General features: G+C 40.0%; 1 non-coding gene across 1 annotated transcript; it reads left to right on the top strand.

Annotated features, from left to right (window-relative positions):
- Window positions 1-1,804: 1,804 nt before the first annotated feature.
- On the top strand, window positions 1,805-1,911 carry LOC128974993 (U6 spliceosomal RNA). Its single transcript, XR_008489329.1, has one exon. It is a non-coding gene; the product is annotated as a U6 spliceosomal RNA (small nuclear RNA).
- Window positions 1,912-7,931: the final 6,020 nt, after the last annotated feature.

Raw genomic sequence — 7,931 nt, 5'->3', positions numbered from 1 at the left:
AGCAAGCACTTGAGAGGCAGGTAAGTACAGCTCCTTACATCCCCCAGCATGTCTCTGCTGATGACACTGTGTGACTGCATTCATTCAATCAACTAAATACCATCTAAGGATGTACTTAAGGGGAATGTGGTGCTTGGTAGTAAACCACCCCCAGGTAAGCTACAGCCTGATTCTTGATAGGAAACAAGGCTGCTTGCTTTTTTTTTTTTTCATGGCCATTTTTGTGGTGCAAATAATGGGTTTGTAGAGCCTTCCTTTTACCACCAGAGGTCACAAGTAAAACATCTCAGCCCCTCAGTCACTCTCCTGGAGGGAGGGAAGTGAAAGAGCCCGCAGAAATATCGTTTCATTCACTGTGATTAAAATGAAGACGACAACCGAAAAGATCCCCAGCAAACGAGAGGGAAGGTGCCAAGGTTAGCAATGCAGCCATCAGCCCGCCCGTGTGGGAGCTGAGAGACAGGCAGCAGGAAGAGGCACTGCTCATACACTGCTGGAGGTAATGCAGATTTGTTGACATTTGTTGCCCTTTTGTATTTGCTTATTCATGAACAATAAGGCAGGAAACTTTCTGTGTTCTGCAAGAGGTGTGTAGAATCTAAAAGCCCTCTTGAAACCTGTGTGTATATTCAAAAAAGGTACTTGCAGCTTTCCTCAAAATGTGCTTTAATGGTTTTCAGACACATTTCAGGAATACTAAAAAAGCATCTGAGCAAAATCAGCAACCAAGAGAGGGAATTTTCCTGTCTGTGAAGCCTGGATCAGCTCATGGACAAGAAACATGAGCACATGATTCCTCTGACCAGACACAAAAATTGAAAAGGCAGCATAAAACATTGGATGAAAATCGGCTCAAGTATATCCACACTGTAAAACTTTAAATAGTTATTAAAGTCATGGGCTGTAAACTGTGTGCACATTGCTTGCAAAAGGAAAATGTACTTTCAGGCAAATTATTTATGACAAATAACTTCATCTTCTCTCCCTGCCCCTTTGAGCACAGCTGTGGGCAATGTATGTTGGAATGGAAAGGAATGTGGGTGACAAAACAAATTTGTCATTTTTTAATTCAGAAAATGTCAAGTCAACCAAATGTGCTCTGCTGTAAAGCATCAGCATGTTCTGACCAGACCTCTGTGCACTCCTGGTTACTGGTGGCCAGGATTAGTCACCTTTCCATGAGGAGCACATGCAAGGAAAGAGAAGTGGCATGAGGCAGGAAGAATGCTATTGATGACCCAAAATTTCCCATTTCCCTCCAAAGTTTACAACTCTGTAGTGCATGTACTTTCACTAAAAGTGAAAAGGAGTAATTACATTAATATTTAAAAGAACCCACCCAATCAACCTGAGAAAGTCCCATAGTCCATTTTCACAGAGAGATAAACCTCTTGAAAAAGATTAGGTTTATTTCTCAAAATCGGTAAAACACGGTTCTGAGCAATGAGTGAAAATAAGCTTCATCTCACAGGGAGTTATTACTTACTACTCTGAAAGAAAAGTTTATTACAGAAATCCTGACAGCTCATTAACTACCTTACCAAAGAACGGCTGTGCTATAATAAAACTCCCATTACTCCACCTTTGCAGCAAAAGAAAAGATAAAATTAACAGATCGTTTACATACTGTGCTCAGCCAACATACACAGAAACACAAGCCCCCACAACTCAAGTCTATGTACAGGGGGGGTTGTGGTGAGCCCTGAGAAGTGCTTTCCTTCTGCAGAGAAAGGTCACCAGACCAGGACTCCTCCTTGCCTGTCCCTCAGCCATCTTCTTCAAGCACTTCTCAGCCACCTCCATCATGCTCGCTTCGGCAGCACACATACTAAAATCAGAACGATACAGAGAAGCTTAGCATGGCCCCTGCACAAGGATGACATGCAAATTCATGAAGCATTCCATATCTTTTAAGGGACCTGGGGGTTCTAATCAACAACCAACTGAATATGAGCAAGCAGTGTGCCCAGGTGGCCAAGAAAGCCAATGGCATCCTGGCTTGTATTAGAAATGCTGTCTCCAGCAGGAGCAGGGAGGTGATTGTCCCCTTGTATTCAACACTTGTGAGGCCACACCTTGAGTATTGTGTCCAGTTTTGGGCACCTCAATGCAAGAGAGATGTGGAGGTGCTGGAGTGAGTGCAGAGGAGGGCAACAAAGCTGGTGAAGGGCCTGGAGAATAAATCTTATAAAGAGTGACTAAAGGAGCTGGAGCTGTTTAGTTTGGAAAAGAGGAAGCTGAGGGGAGATGTCATTGCCCTCTACAACTACCTGAAAGGACATTGTAGAGAGCTTTGTGCTGGTCTCTTCTCACAGGTAATTAGTGATAGAACAAGAGGGAATGGCCTCCAGCTGCGACTGGATGTGTTTAAAGGTTGTTTGGAAGTGGTACTTGGGGATATGGTTTAGGCATGTCAGTTGGACTTGGTGATCCTGAGGGTCTTTTCCAACCTGAATGTTTCTGTGATGGTTCTGTGATGAGGGTTTCTTTCTGCCTCCCCATAGTAGGGGTCTGCTGGGGTAGGACATTTTAGCCATTTCTAGCAGCTCTCCAAAGAAAAGCCACAAGTCCACCTTTTGTTGCTTTGAAGTAGTATTAACCTTCTCTTTTTGTCAAATTGTTCCTAAATAATCCCCTGTAAAAGAGGCTCTGGGATTTAAAAACATCTCACTGATTCAAATCAGGCCAATTGTCTTGTGTCTTGCCCTTAGCAGACAGAGGAAGTTTAATCTCCCTCCTCATTATAACCTCTGATGAGCATGGGGGACTGGTATGGGTTCTTGTTCTGCTCTATCCCCCAGCCTTCCCCACAGCATGCACAGTAAAATCCATGAAGTTATGCAGAAATAATATTTTGTAACTCTCATGTCACACTTAATTTACTCCTCTACTCTCTCTGCAGCTTGTCACATCTTTCTTTAAAGTGTGGTTATAAGCCCTGGATAGAGTAACACCCTAGTGGGGACCTTATCATTATGGATCAGAGCATGTTAAATACTTCTGGTGTCTTGCACATGACATTTCTGCCAGTAAATCCAAGAATGGGAGTTTCTTTTCTGCAGCACCATCATACACATATTTTTAGCTTGTGAATCACAGTAATTGCCAAATTATTTTCCACTCTACTGGTGACTTACTGTTAGTTCTCCATTGTGTGTTTCTGTATTCACATCTTATGACTAAAGGAAGCTTTTTGCATTTCTTTTTACTGAACACCCTGCAGACTTTGGATTACTTCTACAGCTTGTCAAAAGCATTTAAAATGTTATCCCTGTCCTTCACAGTACTGGTACCCCTTCCCAGTTCGCTGGCAGAAAAAATGTTTTCTGTTTCATCCCACAAGTTGCTTAACATGACCAAGCCTAAGATAAAGCCCTGCTGAACATTATTTGAAGTACATCCCAGTCTGACTGAAAAAATAAGACTCTAAACATTCTTTTCCCTCACTGTATGCATCTACTTAAGAGCTCGGTGTCTAAGCTGCTGTTACAGTAGGTGGTGGCCAGAGAGCTCTCCTGTTCATCCTCAAGTGGACAATGAATGGTAAGGTGAATTTGTCTTCTGGACTGTACAGTAATGCCCTCAGGGCAGCCATATTGGCCTGGCAGATCTGATACAGGATCTATGGGATGTCTATCCTGCTTTGAAACAGTAGCTGAAGGTCAGCTAGGAGGCATGTTGAATGCTACCAGAAGCTTTTATGCAGGCAACATTATAGATCTCCTCTCTACACAGGAAACTTAGATGGCTATGTTACATGTCAACACCTACACAGTAAACGACAGACGCTTCTATGCATGAATCTGAGGCTGAATCTTTTCCTAGCAACTTCATTTTTGCTTAGTGGAATGCCATGTAGACCACATGAACCATATAAAGTCAAAGCAAATCAATCTTGTCGCTATCTTCTAGGCCAAATATTTAGTCAAAGATTAAAATTAGTTTGGTTTGACATCCTTCTTCTTGATAACTCCATGATTAGTGGTTTTCAATCACTGTATTATCCTTTTGGTTCTTTGATGGTGTTTGCTTATTAATTTGTTCTAACCATACCCTGAGCTCTAGCTCCTCAGACTCTTCCCCACCTTTTAAAACCATGTGCCATATTCACCGTTCCACACTTTTCCGAGCTCTTGATAATTGTTAGAGAAGAAGAAATTGCTTCAGCAAGATCTGCAAGTCAATTCTCCAGTGTGTGATTCTTTGAATATTACCAATTTCACAGAATCACAGAATTGTAAGGATTGGAAGGGACCCCAAGGATCATCTAGTTCCAACCCCCCTGCCAGGGGCAGGGACACCTTCCACTAGATCAGGTTTGAGTATTTCTACTTACCTAAATGTTGTTTAGAGACTCTCCTTTTGAAAGTTCATTCTGCATTCCTATTCCTTTATTGAAAACAACGATAAATACCTAGTCCTATTTGACCTCCTTTTGCAATAACTGAAGGTGTTGAATACTTTGACCATTGTTGCCCTTCTCCCTTGAGAACTGCTAAGACCTGTGCTTTCCTTTGTCCTCCTCTTGCTTTCTCTGTATTCCTCAATGTCCTTCCTGTCCCTTGCTATTTGCAACACATTTTACAGCTTGGCCATTCTGAATTTAATATTACATATTGTGGATGTGAAACTAGTGGAGAAAGATTGGTTTTCCTTCCTGAGAACCAGATGCTGGGTTCAGTTACTATTAATATTATCTGACAACAGTATGGAAAAGCAATGATGTCAGGGTTTGGCTTTAGTGTACCAGTGCTATATTGCTGCCTGATTACTTCAGCTGTATGCATGAAATGGTGTGTGATTGCTTTTTTGCAGGTTATTTTTGAAATAGTCTTTATGTAGCAATGGATGATATGGGGCAAAATTGAAGGATACAGACAATACCCTTGGGTAATCATCTTTAGTTGTGCACCTTTACTTCCAGCTTCCAGGTCACTGAGATCATTTTGCTATCGTGTTTTTCCTTGTACTCACCTGAATGAGCAATCTAGACATTAAGGATAGCTATTAAAGAAGGCCATGTTGGAAAAATTACTTGAGTTTGTAGTTTTCTGGTCAATTCCAAATGCTTATTCAGATTATAGAATTTCTGGACTCATTGGGAATGTCCAGCAGAAAACAGCAAACATATTTGCAAATGGCAAACAGCCTACTATTCAGCATGGTTGTGATTAAAGCTTAAAACGGTCTGAGATGCGATCTTTTGAACTCCAAATTATGGCTCACATGGTAGATTGATGCAAAAAATGTTTACACTTCATTATGCTGTAAGATGATGGATAAGCTCGCAACTGCATTTGATCAGTGAAGTGTAGGAACAGGTCAGATGAAGTAGCAGATGGAGCAGGTTGAGAAATGAGGAGAGAAAGTTAATTGTGGCCAAGATTAATTTCCTTTATTTGACTATGTGGAAGAAGGGTTTGAAATTATTTGGAAGGTGTTTCTAATTTCAGAAGACAATAATAGTATTTAGCACTGCACATGGCTTTAGGCACTTACATTTAATCTATGGATTTCAAAGCACAGCTGGTAATCTTCTTGCTTGTCTTTGGAAGGGGAGACACCGACAATTTAGTGAACTGTCACTTTGTCCGACTTTTCACACTAGTCCACAGCAGGTCCAATACAGACAGACCTGCTATCTCTCATTAGCACATCCTCCGTCCCCAAACCCAACATAGAGAGCCAGCTCCTCTCTTAATACCATCAGAGAAAATCACAAAGAGGATCTGGTTTTGACTGGAGAATCCTTTTGAAGCCCAAGTGAACGGGTAGGGTTGCACCCTGTCTCCAGGAATAGGTAACTGGCAACTTTTTTAGATAGCAGCACTCTGAGCATGCACTGTCCCCAAAAACTGATAAAAGAGTGAAATATGGCTGCATCCAAACACAGGATTGCCTTTGACCACAGCTTGGTGCTATATCAGGATGAGACCCTGGTACCTAACATTTAAACAGGCCCAATGGCACCTTCCAGCCAGGTGCCCAGTGTGAACAGCTGGTTTGTCAGGACTTTGGTTTCATACTCATGGACCTGACAAGAAATTGCCTTTGTGCATCTGCTGCATACTGAACATATAGGCATTTGCACAAAAATTTAGTGAAAAAAAAAAGAATCATTAGCTATGTGAAAACTGGATAATTTCTGTGCTTTTTTGCTGATTTATGTATTACCTTCTTACTCTTAAACAATGTAAAGGTTCCATTTTGTCACTGAAGTTCTTTATGCTCCGCTCCATTATTAATACCTGGTCATCCCAAGCATAGTTTCCACTCCCCTGTAGCTTGTAATACTCTATGTCCCTTAGAAATCTCTGGCTGATTTCTCAGCCATGGAAATCAAAGGCCAAAATCCTGTAGAATTCAATGAGGCAAATACTTATTCCATGTGTCTCTGCCGTCATTAAGCAGAAGCCATTTGGCTTTAGATATCAGGTGCCTCAACATTCTGAATAAGCTGCCAAAAGAAAGAAAAAAAAGAACACTTTTCCAATCATTTTAGTTCTTCAGGAAATACAGAGTCGTACAGAGACCTTTCAGTTTTCTCAGTATGTGTCCTGTCACTTTGTCTCTTCTGAGAGTCCAATTATGCATGCATTGCAGTCTTATTATAAACCAGTCATCTCACAAAGCAACTGATTTCACAATGTGATTGTAACATAATAAAAATACCATTTGTAGTCTTTACAAATCCTGACTGCTAATACGGGCACTCCGGGAGCAGATGGGCATCTCTTCAACTAGTGTTTACCAATTCGAAGTACTCCACTGAAGAAGAGTTGTTTTTTTTTAAGGGGTGAATAGCTATGCTCTGATGTTAAGTAGGAGGATAGTTTTTCTTGAGTAAAACAGTCAGATGTATTTGTAATCATGATAATTAAACATCACCTAGGAGTGGTGTCAAAGTTGCAGATAATATTCATCACACCTAAGTAACTGGAACTAGTGTGAAGCACAAATTCTTCATGTTACATAGGAAACATGGCAACCAAGTAAATAGGAATTGTGGCTGAACTGTGTCTCCCGACATCACACAGCTTTGAAATCTGAAAATCTAAGGCTTTAGTCCAGTTGCTTGTGCTTATATTCTGAATGAGAGAATAAAGAAACATGTAAATAGCAGCATCTTCTCACATAAATCTGACTTCTCTGCACACTTTGAGTTCTGTGAATTTAAATAAAAATGCAAAAAGTAGTCAGAGCATTACTATATATAAGAAGCTCAAATTTTGAGAAATTATTGAAATAAGGTGTTATTGTTGTGATAGCAAGTGTTCACAACATATAACAACACAGAAACCTATATGATATAATATATACGATGTAATTATGTATTATCTACTTCTGCATCACTTTTCACCCAGAGATATCAAGATGCCTTACATAAAGGCGCAGCATTATTATTGCTATTGTAATCACTATTATCATTAGCCAACAAGAAATCTGCATGTTTGCACAGTGCAAATGAACCCAGTCAATGTATGTACAGAATAGAAATGCCTAAAAATATTCATATGAAATATTACTTCAATAGCATATTACATATCAACAAAATGTAAGTTATTTTTTCTAAGGAATGAGGGGAAATTTTTTTTCTAGCAGTTTATTCAGTCAATACAGATAACTCTGTAGAAAAGGACAATGACCATGAAACTAGTATTGCTCTTCACATATGATTGATCATTTAATTCTAGTAGTTTCTCAGGAAGTTAAATAATCACTATTTGATACAGAATTGTATTCAAGATTCACAGGGTTAACACCCATAATATTTTAGCCATCATACAATAGCTCAAGATAAAATTATCAGTTCATCATTACTATTGTTAAACAGATCACGAAGATGTTGGAAGTAAATCCCAAAATACCAAAACCTCAAGCAGCATCCTAATTGAAATAAAACAACATTCATATTCGGGTTATTGAGTAAC

This window comes from Indicator indicator, chromosome 1, assembly GCF_027791375.1.
Source record: "Indicator indicator isolate 239-I01 chromosome 1, UM_Iind_1.1, whole genome shotgun sequence".
Lineage (NCBI taxonomy): Eukaryota > Metazoa > Chordata > Aves > Piciformes > Indicatoridae > Indicator > Indicator indicator.
Note: the sequence above shows the minus strand (reverse complement) of the source record. Positions and strands in the feature narration are given on the sequence as shown.